This window comes from Lepidochelys kempii, chromosome 18, assembly GCF_965140285.1.
Source record: "Lepidochelys kempii isolate rLepKem1 chromosome 18, rLepKem1.hap1, whole genome shotgun sequence".
Classification (NCBI taxonomy): Eukaryota; Metazoa; Chordata; order Testudines; family Cheloniidae; genus Lepidochelys; species Lepidochelys kempii.
Genome location: NC_136397.1, coordinates 9664340 through 9683520, shown reverse-complemented (window position 1 = coordinate 9683520; position 19181 = coordinate 9664340). Strand labels below are relative to the sequence as shown.

The 19181-nt window shown below is 40.5% G+C and overlaps 1 protein-coding gene across 3 annotated transcripts in view; it reads left to right on the top strand.

Annotated features, from left to right (window-relative positions):
- The window catches only part of CAPZB (capping actin protein of muscle Z-line subunit beta), a 109380-nt gene that overhangs the window by 70673 nt on the left and 19526 nt on the right, over window positions 1–19181 (top strand). The window lies entirely within an intron of this gene.

Genomic DNA, 19181 nt, shown 5'->3' with positions numbered 1-19181 from the left:
TTGATCAGGTTCAGTCTTAAGCCATCTGCTCTTCCTCTTTCTCCCAGCCCTCCAAAACTGAGTCCTCTGGAAAAAAAACCAATCCCAACAGCAGAGAGTAAATTTTAAAGAGACTTGAAGTGACTTGTACATCCATTTGTAAAACAATATTTGCAGGCATACTGAAATATATTCAGTTGTGTGGGTTTTTTTTTTTTAAACTTTGCTGTTTGTGCAAGGGTCATTCAGAAAGACTTGTATCCAAACGGTCAGGTGCTCCTTTTTCGCATCAGTAGAGACAGAATTCCATTAAAAACTTTGAAACAAAGTAGAATACCCTGTTTTCTGGACTCCAGCAGGCTAGACTGGCTAATTCTCCATTACTTTCCATTCCACGTGCCTGGAAAGTGGGAATTACCAGATCATATGTAGAAAAACTATTGTCGGGGGACAGTTTAGCAGTAGTAAATTGACAGTCTCTCTAAGGTTTTAGTGGCAACATTTCTAAATCGCTTTTCTTACTGAATAACTTTTTTGAAAGCTGAGGCTGGACTGGGTTTTAACTCCCCTTTCATCATAGGGCCTGATTTATTATCAGATTTAGCAAGGGGTTTGTATAGTCCATGGTCTCTTAGTCACTGCTGGGATGTAAATAGTAATTCTATTAATTTCACCGTGCACGCATAGATAGTAGACTGAAATATAAATGCTATATTATTGGAGATTTCTAACTACTATAAAAAGTATGTGAGCAAATGTCAATGACTTATGGACGTGTTACCAGAAGCCAGTGATAAAAACACAGCCTTAGTTACTTACCATGGTTAATATTTAGACTATTCAGGCACTAACAAATACAGGCAAAAAGTAAAGATTTTTAGTTCTTGACCACTTCCTTTCTTTTGTTCATCTGACCTGCTATCAATGTTTCTCTGGCAAAATATTGAATCTTGGTGCTTTTAAAAAAGGGTAGCCTTCTGTAGAATACCACTGAGATTCTCAAATCTGTGTTTTGACTTCATGTTCTGTAACACTTTTATATTACACACACACATATCAAAAGAATGTTATAGTTACAAAGTTAAGCACTCAAAAGTTAGGAAATGCCAGAATTAAGGTTGACCGTGCAACTTAAATTCAGTCCACTTGTGCGTTATGGTACAATCTTTAATTACGTGATCACAAACTATTTTCCTCTCCCCGTGTCCTTGTCTGATCTCTGTTGCCCCTTCCCCACATTGGCCAGTTTCCCCTCACTCTTTGCCCAGCCAGTCCTAGTCTACATCCCTGTCTCCTAAACTCCTGGTCCTAGTCTACTCCCTCTATTGCTGCCCCACCCTTCTCAAATTCTTGTCCCCTCTGCATTCCAGTCTGCCTGGGTGGCAGTAGGGGAAGCATTGAGAGCACGCTCATTGCTCTCATTTCTATTACCCCAGCACCACAGCGATCCTCAGTAGTTGAGAGCAACAGTTGCAGCAAAAGTCCGGCTCTCAGCCCCTCCAGCGAGCTTGGAGGATATCTTCAGAGAATTTAGCTGCCAAACTTCTTAACAAGTCTTTGCTGAGCATGTGCAAACTGAAAATTTTCTGAGGCTTATCATCTGTGCAAGTTGGGGCCTTTTTCTAGAGGGATAACAAAGGGCACATCCCTGACATACAGGCAAACCCCTTCCAAATTTCAAGTTCCTGCTCTAAAGTATTGTAGTGCTAGTTTCTCAAACATAATGGTTGCAAAAAAATTTTTTTAATGTGGGTAAAGCCATGTATTTTTCCCTAATTTTGTTCTTGGAAATGGCTAAACCATTTTTTTCTGAAACTTAAAATAAACACTATCTGCTTGAGACAAACCACTTTGCATGTGAAACTTCAGCCAGAAAGGTTAGTTTGGTAAGTTATTAGCAAGTGAAAGTAGGGTCTTATAATGGGAAGTATTGGGAAGCCTTAACTATAGATGTTGCTATCTGTGCTTCCTGTAATGCACTATGTAGGCCATGACTGTACTCAGTTAAAATGAAAGATCATAAAGTCTGCACTTATTATGCTGTATCTGTGTATACAGTGCTATTTAGGTAAGTGTGACCTATCAAACTCTTCATTCATCAAGAGGACTCTGAGAGCATAACCATGAAGAACACTACAGTAATTTGTGATACCAAAGTCTTTGAATTAATTGTCCATTGGAACGACATTGCACGGAAAATGTATCTCTGCCCCCTGTAGTTTAAGTCTGAAGGGAGGAGAATGTTTTTAGTTACTTTAAACATAGATTATCAAGTCTGAACAGCTCTCATTATTGGATGCTTGGGATTATCCCCACTGATTCAACCAATCATTTTAGTTAGCTAGTTCCATTGCATATTGCAGTGCTGCAGGTTAAATGCAATGATACTCAATCATAGTCACTCTCGGGAAATAACACGATGTAACACAGCTGTTACAGTTTGACTAGCTAGTATTGGATTTAAGTACACATCACGAAGTGTCATGCCCATCATTCATATGGGGAAACTGAGGCCAATCATACTCTTTTACAGGGAGTATTCAGTATGCGCATGAAATTGGAAATAACTAACCACATTTCTCTTCATGTATATTTAATTAAAATAAAAAAACTTCAAGAATTTTACTGCTTGAGTTGAAGGTACTTCAGCCATGCATCCCAGCAGCCAAGATTAAAACTGTAACTGCATCCATAGTTTTATTACTACACTTAACTTGATATGAAAGCAAGTTGTGACTTAACATTGTTGAAAATAGATGCTGTTAATTACTTACTACAATAAGGACTCTAGTAATCCACTGATCATGTTTTTCCAGCAAAGAGAAGTCTCTAGTTGCTGACCAGATCCTAAAAAGATGAAAATGAATTGGTCTGTGGAACTAAGGTGGTCCTAATTGTACCCTTGTCTCATCAGATGGATTTACTACCTTTCAAAACAAGTTTAATCTGCAGGAAGCAACACACAACACAGATATCTTTAATATTTAGGTGAACCGTCCTGCAACAGGTTTGGAGTGTGGTACAACATAATCTACAGAAGTAAAAAAATTGATGAAAGGAAATTGCATTCAAAGTTAATCTTTCAGTTTGGCAGGCCAACTTTTAGAGAGGCTTCGTTATTAGAGGGGATGTGTGAGGCATTCCTTACGCAGACTTCTTTCTTATGTCATCAGTCAGAAACGACTGAGACACTACACACTGACATGCAGAGCAGTCAGAGTAAATAAGAGTGGCTGTGAAGGCAGGACTCTTTTTGGAACTTTATGATCATCTCAGAAGTGCACTGATGGAAGAAAAGTATGGCTTCTATTTTCCTGAATTATGCAAAAATTCCTTTATGTCTAGGGAGAATTTTCAAACAGGGACCGGGAAACGTGACCATTGTAAATGTTCATTATGCCTGAAATTGGAATTGTTTTTTTTAGCTGAAGCAGGCATGGAGAGATGTCAACAGCATAGGTAGTTTGTTACAGTAGTCCTTGAGTCTGAATTTTCCTTAAACACACAGCTGGGTTTGGCTGTTAGCAATCCACGATTGCTCTGACTTTAAAAAATGCATAACTAAAAATTAATATTTCTGATCAGCGTTCACGGATCCTGCTGGCCTCCAAACAGGTCCTGCCAGCATGTTCCTAGTCATGGCAGATTGACTGGAGCTTTTTAAAAAACAGCCTCTTGTCTTTCTTCAGTTGCATATGACTTTAGCAGCTGATGTGAACAATACATACTACTGGAAAACTCGGGATTTCAAGCTTTCAGATAGAATAAATACTGCTTCTGACTCCAGCAGTTACCACTGTAACAGCTGCTGAAATCATGGGAATTTAAGTGTGAGGAGAGCTGAAAGAGGAAAGCAATATGATAGGACGCGGTGATGCAGTTCTAATGGTCTGGTATAGCTGGGGAAAAAAAATGCTGCACACGTATGAGAAAACCAGAAGTAGCTCTGATTCTTGAAGTACCTGACTGAAGGTGTCACTGGTCCCTCTGGTTTGGCAGTGCTTTTTTGTGGCATTGGTCAAGTCCTGAATGGTGCAGCAATTCCAATACACTGGGCGAGTGTGATTATACATTCCCAGTAAAAGGCAGACCCCTCCCAACGCTGTAAAATGTCTCAAACCAGGTTTGGAATTATTGTGTGTTAACCGAGAAACCTGAATAGGCTGCTGACTGTCTTAGTGCTGTCTTATATTGAAGTGACACAGCCTCTCTTGCGTGTGGGGAAAAAAAAAGGGGGGGAAATTCATGTTCTAAAGGAACCACACCTTAGTAATACTTTTCAAGTTGCAGGAAATATACAAAAATGCTTTGAATGATGCTCTAGAAACTCATTTTCACCACTTCAGAATGTCTGTTACATTGAACAGACAGGTTCTCTGTTCAAGTGATACAACTTTTAGCCACGCTTTGTGTGGCAAACTTAAAAACAAAAAACAAAAACCACACTTGTGAAGGTATCTTGCGTTGCTTGCACTGTTATGCTTGTCTTCTGCATTGCAGATGATGAGAAGGGAACCCCAGAACTTCCTTGATGACAGCAATGCCTCTGGGATTGTTAGAGCAGATGCTGAGTGTATTGCAACAGTCATTCAACAGGCAAGGGTAAACATCTCCCTCTTCCTCCAGTTTAGAGGATATTTTATATGCAGTACTTGAAAGTGCAGCCTGAAACAGTTGTGCTGTTATGTTTATGCCAGAGGGGTAACAGACATGTTACCAACAGCTAATATAAAATTTAAACATCAAGTATAATTTCTGAACTTTAAAAAAAAAAAAAAAATTGAGAGAAGAATTTTAATGAGAACTCCAGGCTCTAGTATATATTTCCCCAGGCAGTTAAAGTCTTCCATAGTGAGGGTTCATCTTGGGGTTTGCACAAGCACTTTGGGACTTCGTTGCTTTATCTTAACTCCAGCACTTTCCTTTGATGATTAGTTTTAGGTACCTCTTGCTCACAGTTCTCAAGGTAACGTAAGTTGTTTGGTCATTTGTCATAGCCCTCAATGACAGTAAGATGCTGCAATGCACTTGTTCATCATGGCAACATAGATCAATTGTGTAGATGACTTAAAACAGCAAAACTACTTATATTGCAAATCCCACCAGAGATGCTGCTAGCATACCAGGAAGCACAGATTAGAAGACTCTTGTAGAGCTCTCTCTCTGATGTTGAATGATGATTTAAAATTGGGAACCATATTGTCTTCTCCTAGTGCTTTCTGAATTTGAATTCTGGGTTAGATCTGTCATCTTCGAATAATCTGAGTTTTGAAGTTGTATCATTAGTAAGCAGTTGTCTGGAATTATTGCTGTCAGACAATGTAGTAGGCTTGACTGCACGCCAGTCAGTCTGGGAGATTGCAGGCAAGAATAATAAATAGGTTGGATGAAAGCAAAGCTCTTCTTGACCAGGCCCAAAGTAATGCTAAGACCTCGGTTCTCAGAGTTCGTTCCATATGGCATATGCTTTATTTCCTGGTTTTAAAAGATTTCGGACAGATTATTCCAATGTCATTTCTCAGGGTGGAAGAGAAATATATGCATCTCTTGAAGAATTGAGTGCTTTTGTGAGCAGGTTCTTTTTCAAATACAGGCAATAGGATGTAGAGTTCAGACTCTCCCCTTTCCTGAGGTTTGGTTTTTATTAATTTAAATTAACAATAATACTGCATGAAGTTCAGCTCAGACTTTGTTTAAAGAATTGGCTGCTCTTAAGGTTCTCGGCAGACTGCTCAGCCTACACCTTAGATCCTCTAGAATACTGTTCTAACCCTTTATATGCAGGTGCGGAACAAGTCACCTACATGAATGAACCATCAGAACCTATGTAGCAAGTGGTGATACTATTTGGGAAGTGCTTCAGGAAAACAGTGTTAGGGCTTTATATAAATAATCTGTTAGGTAATCTGTTCTTATTTGTTCACTAATGTCAGAGTCTTAAATTTTGGTCTTCCGTAGACTAATTATTGGCAATTCATTTGATGTCAGCACTTTAATCTGAAAACATGTTGGATAAAGCTTGTATTACAAAATCATATAGAATTGCTTAGAATAGTAGAATCTTGAGCATTAAGATACTACGAGGTTGCAGAATATTCAGTCTATGTAGCCACTGCAGAATTGTTCATTACCATGTATACCTGGTGCCCTGTCCAATCTTTTTTAAATAATTCCATGGATTGCCCCATATCCCTTGTTGTGAAACAGTCTCCCAGTTTTTCTGTCAGTAAGCCTTCTTATTCCTGTTTAATCCTTCATAACTGCATATCATTACTTCATTCAGCCGTGCTAAACTCCTCTCTCCTTGCCAGTTATGACCGTTCCATTTGATTTTAATTTAAATTCTCACAGGACTCTTCAGACAGTTGTTGGTGCATGTTAATTTCACAAATCTATAAAATCCGGGAGAAACCAAGGGGGGAAAAGAGAACACTTTGCCAGGCAGGTAGGGTTGGGTTAACACTTGTGGAAACCAGAAGTGAATTCAACTTGAGTCTGAAGAAGTAAACTTGGTATTAATTCAATCCCTAGCACATACATACCATACAATTAATAATCTTAAAACCATATATTTCACAGAAACGCAGATCTTTTGCTGAAATGGTAACTTTAGTTTTGATCTCTTGCTGCCAGATTTAACACTTATACTGCCTAAAGCTAATGCCCTAATATCCTTTTGTTCATTAGTTTATTACTCCCATATGCAGTCTAGCATCTCACCCAATTCGGTTAAATCCTTGACTCTCCACTTCCCAAACTGAGAAGAATATTCCTTCAAACATGTGGTTGTAATTTATTGCCTTTAACGGGCATATGTGTAATTGATTGAAATCAAAGCATAATGAGGACCAGTGAGTCTGGATACATGTACTGTAACTATTTTACATTCCACGTTCCTTTGTTTAGGGTTGGAGATAATCAATGCTTTAAGTAATCTAATCATCCCTTATTGTTAGGAAGAAGAGGCTTCTGAAGTGAATTAAAATAACTTCCCTGTGGAAAGATGCCTCTTGTCTGGCTTTTTTTAGAAAATGATTTCAGGAAGATGAGTCTTGGCAGCCTTTGGCTAGTTCAGTAACATGGGAGAAGTTTAAACGTTGACGTTCCATTTTAGGGAACCTCTTTGGTCGGTCTTGGGTTAAATAGGATCTGTTAAGTCCTTGTTTGTGACAACTTGAAGATCACAAAGTGTTCTCATAGTCTTAATCATCTCATTTCTGAAAATGCACTGGCTGAGTAACACTTCATAGCGCCCGCTATCCTGTTGAATTGCAGGCTTGGTTAGTGTCCAAAATGGAGTAACTTATTCAAGCATTCAGTTTGTATTAACTGTGCTGCTGCCGATACTGCTGCCATAGAGATCTTAGATCATGGATTTACAGAGGCCCTCAGTATAGTAGACGTGGCCCAAGTGAAGTGCCCACTACTCTTGTCCTTCCAGCTTGAGGAAGAAGTGTTACAACCAAGTTCCCCTATACATATGATTTTACATAGATATAAAACTCCTAGTAGGTGGATTGAGGTGATTGTTGGTCAGAAACAGCAATGAAATTCCATTGACCTAGGTAAGCTGATATCGTACCGTTCTTTTTAGAGTCAACAGTGCAGCCTCTTTTTGCCTGTCGTTTTAATCACTTTGTATTGTACAGACTTCATTTGCTGAAGTCAAATAATAGTTCTCCTTGTTGTTTGACCGTGTGCATCAGCTCCTCTCTCTAAATCTCTACACTGGCTTTATACAAGTTTCTTGTAAACATCCTCAAAACTCTTCCCATTGCTTCTCATACACATTTATGTTATCCCGCTTTTCTACACCCACTTTGTTCTATTGATGGTGCCAGCCCTAAGTTCCCTCTAAGCTGCACGGCTGCATAGCTGCGCAGCAGGCTATGAAGGGCTGCGCAGGCAGGGAGAGGCGCCTTTGTCCCTGTCAAAGCCCCAGGGCAGCCTGCACCCCAAATCCCTCATCCCTGGCTCCACCCCAGAGCCCTCAGCCAGAGGCCTCACCCTCCCTCACCTCTACCTGAGCCCCCTCCCGCACCCCAAACTCCTCATCCCCAGCCCCCCCCTTTGCCCCAGCCCTGAGCCCCCTCCCACATTCCGAACCCCTTGGTCACACACCACCTCCATATTGGTGCACATAATAAAATTGATTCTGCACATGGATATAAAAAATTAGAGGGAATATTGCCAGCCCTTGTGAACCTACTTGGTCAGCTTTTCACACATACATGGCTGTGCCTTTTTCCATGTTACCCCTATATGAGCTCATTTGCAGTGCTGCTACTAAGTTAGTGCCTCCTAAAGGCACTGCTCTGTTGTAAAGCCTATTGGGAAACTTGTTGAATGAAAATACTTAATGCATTCTGGGTGCTACCAGAAAGAAATACTAATATGCCACCACTTGCAACATTTTTACATGTGTGCTTAACCAGCTGAGTTTCCTGTATGAGGAGCAATCCTGATTCCACTAAGGAAATAGAGTATACCATGTGTTGGAGACATAATTAGTATTTAGTTTTTACATCAACCACCAGTACCGTGCACTGGAGGTGGGGGGGTACAATCACTGAAGCTCAGATTTCTCCAGCCTGCAGTGTAATTTTCAGCTCTTGAAGTGATTAGGCAGCTGTGAGCTCTTTATGTAAGAGTTCTGTCTGTGTTTAGATGTAAACCTAGTTTTCCCAAACTAAAAACCATGGAAAGCTTTGAAGTAACTTTATTACCATTAGCTCACTGTTCCTCATTAATGCTTACTAGCCCTTTGTGATGGCTTTCTCTTCAGGCATGATAGTTACTGTGGCTTTCACAGTGAGGGCTCTGCAGATTGAATCCAGATGTGTTTGTTATGCATCCCAGCACTAAGGAAACCTGAGATTTTCTATCCCACTGCTGGCTGGGGCTTTGCACAATAGGGTGTGACATCAGGATTATGTCACCCATGAGTCTTGCCTCTGGGTCCGACTGATAAGTACAAGATGACATCTCGTAAGACCAGCTTAAATCACCAAAATGCTAGTCACTTTAATGTTCAGATGCTTACAGAATTAAAAACAGGACAGTTATGCCAGCAAACTCTTCAGAGAGCATGCAGTTAGGGCCGAATCAGGGTCCCTTCCTTAACTTGCTTTTAGCCAGCTCAAAGCCTAATAAGAGACAGCTTTGCACTAGTCTGTGTAATTATGCAGGCTGGGATGAGTTTTAAAAGGGGTGAGAGAGGAAAGCAAGATGAGCATACTGGGAAACATCATTCAGTTGCTGTTGACCTGATTCTTTTGCAGTGCTTCATTTTTGGTGCATCTATATGCAGAATTTCTTCTAAAGCACCTTTGAGCATTCTGACCATGCTCATCAGAGTTGTTCTCTCCCTTGGGTTCCCTTGCTGCACTATCCTTAGTGTCTTAAAATCTGAACACAAGAATTGGAGAAGTCCTGTTAGGTCATCCCTGCTGATGCAGCATTGGCCTCAGAGCACATGTTGCTAGCGTAGGTTTCAGTGTCCCAAGCAATGAAAGTTCTGCTACTTCCTTAAGAAACCATTTTATAGTGTCCTTCTTCACTATCAGGAAGTCTTTTGTAATATTCACACTAAATTTTCTATTTAACTTTCTCCAGTTCTTACTGGCTACCTCATTATCACACTGAAATCCTTTCTCTGGTATTTCAATCTTCAGTTATTTATGGGTTATTTTATATCCTCTTCCCCTCATGCCCCACCAGTCACCCTCTTAATCAAGATGTGTGCATTTACTTTTGATTTTTTTTCCCCTAAGCAAATGTATGCTTCCAGCCTCTCATCACTGTTAGAATTCAGAGAAAGAACCCATCAGTTTCTCTAACAATAGGCTTATTTCTGGTTGGTGTTCTGAGCTCCTCTCTCTTCAGCAGAATCTGTGTACATATTAATGTGCTAATCATTAATAAGACACTAACACTACCTAAGAAGTGACCTAATACCAGTCTGTGCATATGCCATTAGATACTTTCTTAAATCACGGTTATCTGTATTGTATGTGCTCTTTGCCAATTCTTGAGCCACATGTTCCTGTCCAAACCAATCTGAAATGATTTTTGAAGTAAGAATTTATAGCGCAAAATCAAATGTTTTACTGAACTCCACCTGAAATGGCACTTACTTTTTCTAATTTTGTGATAGTTACAAAAATTTTGATTCCTTAAGACAAACTTAATTTGCAAAAGACCATGCTGCCTGTTGAACATTACAGCTTTACCGTCTGTGTGGCTGGGATTTTAAAAAGAGCCTCAGGGAGTTGGATGCCTGACGTCCATCAGAATTCCAGACTCCCCTAGGCTCTTTTGAAAACCCAAGCTTAGATGTTTAGTGACTCTCACCCCTTAATACTGCTAGGTCCCCGTTCTTGAGCCACTTTAGAGTGCTTATCGCCATACATTTGTAGGTGCAGCTGGTCGTTTGATAATTCCAAAGCTCTTGACACCCCCTTCAAGACAATGTTTGGCCAGACAGATGCATCAGAACAAGATAGTGAGACTGATTAATGATAAACTTTCTGGCTCATATAGCTGTTTGTCTTATTGCTGAACATCTGCATCTGGGTTAGAGAATATACATGTATGCTCAGAATAGAGCAGTTTATTCTTAAAAGTACAAGGGGAGATTTTCAAAGGCACAGATTACGGTTCCTAACTCCATTTGAAAGTCAAGGTACACTGAGCTACAGGTCTGTACACAGTAAAAAGGAACTAGATCTGAAACTGGCCTTTGGACTATCTGATGGTTATGATCCAGACTGGGGAGCCTGGAGAGTGGTGGAGGCAGGAACCTAGAAAGTGGTGGAGGATACTTTCAGTTTAGGTTGAGTACTACACTGCCATTTGCACCTCTGAAAGCTCTCCCACAGCGTTTTAAAAGTATGCTGTGTTTTTAATGAATAAGTTGGTATCAGACTGTGAAGTAGGGTTTCCAGGTGCCCGGTTTTCAACCAGAAAGTCTGGTCAAAAAGGGGACCCCTAGCATGACCTGACACCAAAAGTTCAGTTACTCCGGGGGGGGGAGGGGGGGCCAGGGGCAGGGGGAGGAAGTGGCACAAAGCCATCAACCCATGTCAGCCCCTACTCAGCTAGGGCGGTCTCCTATCTGCATCTCGTGGGCAGGCAGGCAGGCTTGGTGTCAGGCTGCAGCTTTGGAGCAGAGGGAGCGGGGGTGGGAGGGTGAGCGATGGGGGAAGGGCGTGGGGGAGAGGGGAGTTTGGTTTTCAGCAATTAGAAAGTTGGCAACCCTACTTAAAAGGCTAACTCATCAGTGAATAATAGTCCTTCTTGTAACCTGACTGGCTAGAGTAAACTTGATGTATGAATTAATATGCCATACAATATCTGTGCCAAGCATGATTTCAGTACATTTAATGCCTCATGCACAAGAAATAGTTTATTTTAGGCCTCCCATCTTTTCTGCCAAATATATTTTAATATTCAGTTTTATGCTTCAAATAAAAATAACATGTTCCCAAGTGGTAAGTTGAAATACAGAGATAGTTCTGTGTAGATCAGTAAAGGTGAATGACTGGTGAATTTAAGGAGGCTTAACTCTAGGTTTATTGCATCTTTCCTTAAAGCAGCAGGGTGACTTGTCCTGCACTTCCTAGATTCACACCCAAATAGCAGGTGGAGTAGCCAGTAGTGCTTCAGAGTTCTCCAGCCTAGTTTGTAAAGGTGTAAATCGTTTGAGAGCCTTCAAGATCTAATTCCTATCAACGTATTGCAGACCTGTTACTCAGCGTATCTTGCTGTAGTTTGTCACAAGACTGCTATCTGAAGCTGTTTACCCCTGTACTGTATTTGTGATAATTTCCCTGAAGAAAGGGAAGGAAGGCACTTACCTGTATTTAGATTTTGGGACCTACACACAGAGCTGTAATTAGGCATTTTAGTGCCTAAGGCGAACAAGCATGTTTGTGTTCCCGAACTGTTTTTCCATCCTCCCAGCTTTGCACCCAGACAGCTGCCCCACTCACCCCGTCCTGATTATGGCACTGCCTCCACTAGGACCCTTTCTGTAACTATGTACGTCTAAAGAAAAGGAGTACTTGTGGCACCTTAGAGACTAACCAGTTTATTAGAGCATAAGCTTTCGTGAGCTACAGCTCACTTCATCGGATTCATCCAATGAAGTGAGCTGTAGCTCACGAAAGCTTATGCTCTAATAAATTGGTTAGTCTCTAAGGTGCCACAAGTCCTCCTTTTCTTTTTGCGGATACAGACTAACACGGCTGCGACTCTGAAACCTGTCATTATGTAGGTCTAGGTGCTGAACTACTTGTTTAAATGAGTCTAGGACTCCTTTGTGTACCTCTGCAGTTTGCCTCTTAAGAGACTGACATTCTAGTTTATTTTGGAACAGCATGTGTGAGCAATTGTAGTTTGCATAATGTAAAACTTGTCTGCGACTTCATTAAATATGCAGCGGGCTCTCTACAGAATGGCCTGCTGTTGGTCACACTGAGTATAGGTGAAAGGCTTGCAAGCAGGTCTCTGCCACCTGTGGTTTAATGAGCTTTTTCTGTAACTGGAGATAGACCATGGTGTTACAAGGTGACTTAGTCTTTTGTGTTGGAGGCTAATGGTAGTTTGCTGGTGACTTCTCAAAGAGGTTTTGGTCATGACATTTCAATCACTAAGTACAGTTGAATGTTTGGGAAAATTCCACTACATGCATCCGACGAAGTGGGTATTCACGAAAGCTTATGCTCTGATACGTCTGTTAGTTTATAAGGTGCCCCAGGACTCTTTGCCTCTTTTAAATGGGGAATGTCACTTTTGACAATGGTAGTGTATTGAAAGCCACAAACGTCAGGATTCTAAGCCACTTCTGACTTTTAGCTGCTCCATTGTTTTGAACACTGTTGTCCTAACATGCAGCGTTATTAGTCTTCATAGCTCTCCTTGCAGTTTGTCATCCAGCCGCAGTCCAGATGTGCAGTTAAGTGTAACTGGCATTGAAGTTACACATACCTAATTTTATTGGTATGCTTGCTCATAGGACTGTTGCACCTGTGTGTGCTGGAAATAATTTCTGTAAAATACCTGTACAGAATCCGCAGGCATATTTTGGGACGTGTTCATTAATCTGGACTGAGGACACACACATCTTATTTTTTCTTGTATTCAGGGAACGTCCTTAAAGAACTTCATATGGCCACGTTCCTGATTGTGTGTGAGATGAGGGGAAAGGAATAAAAGAATTTTGAATCGTCTCTAATTGAGCCAGTAAAAAGCATTATATCCTGCTCATTTTTCCCATCTCAAACTGTCCTGTGCATTCTCATGCCTTTTGTTTTATTGTTGAACAGTATTCTGTATTTTCTTGCTGCCGTAAATCTGGGATCGTGAGAAGGTCAACGGTGAAATTACCTGATGACAAAACTGAGCTCTTTCTGTAGCCTTAAAATCTTTTTCCATCCATGAGCTAGTAATATGTAGTCAGTTTGAATAATGGACTTGCTGAAACTGGCCATTTTCTTTATACTTAAAAAGCAAAAATGCAAGTGAACATTTGGTTTTGGGTGGGGGAGGTACATGATGAAAATTGTGCTGTCATGTGTCCTACCAGCCAGTTAAACTTCTGCCTTCAAATAGGCTCCTCCCTGTGGTATTCAGTCACCCATTAGAACTGCCAGAAAACAGCAGCCCTTTTGGTGGTGATTTTAATGCTTGTAGATGAATGCTCAAAAGCATTTTTGGGAGACAATAGGACTCTTTCCTCTATCTATATCAAGAGACTTAGACTCACTTCTAGGTGCTGACCAGCTGTTCCTGTTACACTCTGCAATTGCAAGAAGCATCTATATAAATATCTAGAAAAAATCAAAGTGAACAGTGTCACTTTACCAAATCCAGTCTAAAGCACCACTTAACATTTTAAAATGGTTTTCATAAACAAATGGTATTGGTACTTGGCATTGGGTTTTGTGGCTTAATGTTGTGCTGCAAAAGTCGTGAGCCAGATACAAAAACCCACCCGCTGTCTTTGGCACTAGATTACCCACTGGAAAATGCCCAAGTGTTTTTATGGATGTGACTTGGTTCTAGTGAAATTGAGAGCTATAGCTTGTTTTCATTGCAGTGTGATGGAAACTCACTTTACCAGTGCCTAGTCCAAAATTCATACCAAGTGTTGTGAAAGAGCTTTCCAATGCCACCAAACAACATCATTAATAATCTGGTCTTTAATGGTAAAAGAAAGTGATCAATCTGTCCCCTTTTTTTTTAGGGTGTGTTATTGGGGAGAAGGGAAACTTCCTCCCCAACCTAACTCTCTTGAAGTTATAGCTTTGTTCTGCCAAGCTTTTACTCTCTAGAGTTCCTTAAACAAGTTTCCATCCTATGTGTCCACCCACACAAACTTCAAACACTTCATAAAGCTTTGGATTTCTCAACTTAAATATTTTTTTATTCTCACATTCATAAAGTAGGTCATTTTAAAAAAAAAAAGTAATTTTTTTTTTAAGTGTGACATTTTTTGTGTAAAAAGACTTTTTTTCCAGGAATTCTGTGGTTGAAGAGTAATGGACATAAAATCTGTGTACCTGACCACGACATTCAAACTATAAAGGGGTTCCAATGAAAAATGGCATGCTACTCTGAACTTTAGATGGCGAGAGTTATTGATATATTGGATCTAGTGCCTTTTCAGTAACTCCAGGGATCTACCTCTTGTGCACAGTAAATATTTCCTGAAACAGAACTTTAAGTCTCTGAAACAGTTTCAGCATTCTTTATTGAAGGTTGGTTACCCCTTAAAGCCTCCATAATATAGGAGTGTGTCAACCAGCAGTGCGGCCTTCTGATTTCTAATAAAGGCGATGGCTGGCTAGTACAACCAACATGCTTTTTTTTTTTTAAGTAGTCTCTTACTGCAAAATCTTGCCCCCTCCTCCAAGCCAAAGAATAATCCGGAGATATCCAGTCCTTAAACTGAAGAAGTCTTGAGTTCCTAGCTATTCTTATTAGCTTTGGAAAAATGTATTCACATTTGGGAAGCCTTGCAAAGCACCAGAAGTTGCACGGAAACATAGGAATTGCCATATTGAATCGGACCTGTAGTTCATCTAATCAGTATCCTCTCTCTGACAGTGAGTAGCAACCAGATGCTTCTGAGGAAGATGTACAATAATCTGCCCAACACTGCAGTTACAGGTACAACAATCTAGAAAGCTCAGAGGGGCATACATCAAGAGTAGTGATTCATGTAGACTGTCACCTCAAAGAAGAAGGTTCTAGCAGTTCTAGGAGCCCCTTGGTAGATTCCAGTTCTTCACTGTGTTTAGTTCCCTTGACCTGGTCCTGCTTTCCGGTTCACTCATGCATTTCCTTTCTTCGTTATAGAAGGCATCAGTTTATGTCATACAGCAGAATTTTCCAAGTCAGTTGCCTACCTTTCTGCTTAGTTTTTTATTAAGTTCCTCTGTCTTATCTGTGGCTGACAAAGCTTTCTTGGATTTAGTCCAGTCTTTGTGCAGCAAATCCATGCTTACAAATATAGATTTCAAATCCTGCCAGTCTCTGTCCAATTTTCTGTTACGTAGTAGCCAATTAACCTGTAGCATCATCTTTATTTTTCCTGGAGAAAGTAAGCTTAAAGAAATGTTCTCTAAGCATGTTGTTCTGGGTTTCTGTATTTATCAGACATGTCCCACATCAGTATGGGTTATAAAAACGGATTAGGGAGGAATAGAACCTGAAACCTAAAATTTAGTCTCCATGTGACTTGGGCTGAAATCTAGTGCTTCTGATCAGTGATATACACTTTCTTCTCAGGAAAACCAGTGAATTTTTGGAATAATCAAATATTGGTGAAGCACACAGCTAACATTTATCCCTTAAACACGACTGCATTCAATTGATTGCATTATCGTTTGGGTCTCAAGATACTGAAGCTGGCTGTGGCAAAGTTAACTTTATTGAAATAGCATGTTAGTATTTAAAACAATATTAATACTATATTTGATTCATTAAATATACAAAGACTAGTTAAAGTGTTTCCATGTGTGTGCTGTTAGTTCTGGCGGGAGGTTCTTCAGATGGTTTTATGTGGTTTCAAACAACATTTTAGCACATTCTTAAAATACCCACAAAAGCCTTTATGTAAAATCTCATAAATGTGAGCCACATAAAAATTATTTTTTCCTGTTTCATGTCATTGAGATCAAAGTACAGTAGGTAAGAATAAATTTCCAAAAAACCTTGTTGTAGTCCTTCTCTTAATTAATGTTTCGGGCTCATAGCAAGCTCATAAAATGTATAATGGGGAAACTGTCTGTATACCCTTAAGTAATCTCACTGACTGTCAGTTCACCCTCAATGATTTTTAGCACACTTGCTATGGAGGCAGATGTAGGTTCTATTCTCTAGCCTTTAAGCCTTTCTGCTCTCTTCTCCAAGGACGCATCGGTCAGGCTGGAACTTCAGGTTTCTGAGGAACTGCAAGGCACACTGATCAATGCAGAAGTTACAATCCATTCCCAGATGCTTCAGGAGAGTGTGAGGGTTTTTTTTGTAACCCAACAGAATTCTGGCTTCGCATGTCTGCTCAGTTGAAAGGTGTTCCCTTTTTAATAGGGGTAATGTCTCTGGATAACAATACTTCATAAGACAGTACTATATGCTTCTTTGTTACTAAATGCCAAATCTGAGCTTGCTGATCCATAGTGAAGGTCCCTCACTGGACACTAACTGCTGTGGTATTGAATTAACTGTTTATACCTGTCTCCCAGTCTTCAGCATTCTTTGGTATGATGGTAGATATGTGCCATAAGGAAGAATTTGGGCAGCACAGGGGTCTCTTTGTGTGTGTGTGTGTGGGTTTTTTTAAGCTTTGATTTGTGTCCTACAGATGCAGAGAGAATATTTGAGCAGAGTAGGCCATATTCCTTTACAATAATCTTTCTATCTGTTCACACTATTCTGTGGGCACTGGGTGGGGAGGACACATTTTACTTCTGGAACTGTCTGTAATATATCCGGAGATCTAAAATGAACAGCACATGGAATCAAACTTTGAATGCAGTTAATAAAAAGATTTTTGTCAATAATGGAGTGGGGTTTTCCTTTCTTGCTGAAGGGAAACATGAAATCACTTGTAAATTTAAATGAACATGCTCCTCAAAAGGCAGTTAAAGTTAGGGCTGCAAAACTGTTTAACCTGGATGACTTTTTCCTTCCCTTGGCTATGAGCCTCTATTCCAATGTGGGGGCTACCGCTCAAGCAGCCTTCTCAGATGCTTGCATGATCTGCTCTTGCATTCCTCAAAACATGGATTCTCTGATATTGTGTACACCCATAAATGTACATGGTGAGCATATGAATAAAGAGCACTCATAAAATGAACTAGATGTCAATAGCTATATGAGCACTTGTCTCTTGGCTTTTTCAGCTTCCTATACTTGCACCAGACTGAGTGAACAGCAGACAGTGCATTAGAACCACACTATTATGAACAGTCAGCTTGGTAGTATACACATTAGGTCCTGTCATGACTAATAGCTAGCAGTATGAGAGACTAGTTAAACAGTAAAGCAGAAACAAAAGCCAAATTAAAATCATGCTATTAAATGGTGTGACAAATCTTAAGCCTTATGATATGAGTGTTGAACTCTTATAGCTGTGTGAGTCATGGAAAAACCTATAAGTACAAAGTTAAGAGAAGCAGGGACTGAAATTCTTTGCGTAGTAGTTAAATTACTAAAATCTCAGTTTTCTGCATGCTGTGGGAGAATATTCATGCTTTACATCTCTTGCATAAGGAGAGCTTGAGATTCACTGTTGACACTTGCTAAGTTGGGTTGAAGGAATTGTAGTAATTGTGCTAAAATGCTATAGGATTACAGTCTAGCAGTCTGCTAAAAGCAAAAAGTAAACCGTATGCTCCCCAATCCCTACTATATCTGTTTACTTTACAGTAGATGTTTCATCCACCACATGTATAATGTGGTACAAAAGGTGTAAAGCAGTTAGATCAGCAGGAGAGCAGGTGTGGGGTTTTACAGAGTTCATAGTTCTCACAGTTTTGCAAGAATGTACTTTTTGGCCACTAAAAAAAAGGAATTCAATGTTTCTGGGTTTATTCCCTGGTTTATACCTGCTCCCAAGCAGGATGCCAGGTGGATTAATATTTAAACCTAGCCAGTGGCCCTCAGTACCTTCTCGGACAACATGAAAAGTGCCTGCCTGGAGTGGTATACATACTGCTATATTACATGTCCACCAATGGAACAGTTAGCTTCAGAGGGTCATGTAAGGAACCTTGGCTTTCTGAAAAGGTCTCTGATATATTAGCGAGAAAGGCAGAAGCACACAAGCAAGATGTCCAAGTACATGGCTGAAAGACATTTTCTGGGCCACGACAAAACGTGACCGTGGGATCTACATCAACTCTCTGGGAGATAGAAGAGGCCAGCTTGAAGTACGACAATCTGCATCAGCCTGTGGAGCCATAAACAGCCTTCTAACATTCCCATCACGAAATCAGATGGCTCTCCCTTTTCATCAGTGGACAAGGTCCAGACAGAAGGAAAACAACGCCACATTATGAAAATGTGCTGAACCAGGCATTTCCGATGACTGACTGTCTGGAGCTATGAGACCTGGCAAAGCACGTGGCTGCTGATCCATGGACAAACACTGATCCTTCATCACTCAAAATGTAAAACACCCATCCAAAAGTTATGGCATGGGTGTGCTGCGGGACCTGATGGTATTCCACCTGAGCTGCTCCAAGGTGACTTGGAACCCCGGTGATCATTGGCCTACATCAGCCGTTAAGTGTGGGCATCAGACAAAGTACCAGCCTCCTGCATGCAATCCATGTCTGTGTTGCTGTATGGGTCAGAAACCTCTTACAAGCAGACTTGGAGTGGCTAGACACATTCTATATGCGTGGTCAGTCCCAAATCCTGTACATAAACTGGTTTGACTTTGTGTAAAATGTCATCTCCTAGAGATCTGGCCTTCCTTCAATCACTTATCATATTCAAAAGCAGAGGTGCATTCTTTTCAGCCATGTTGCTGGGATGGACAAAAACATTCCAGCACACCATACACTCACTGTCCATGGACACTAGGCACAGCCTGCAGGGCCGCCCCAGAGATTTGTGTATTCAGAGGATTGAGCCAGATCTGGAAACTTCACTACACCATGCCTGGTGTGGCACCATCAATGGTGGTC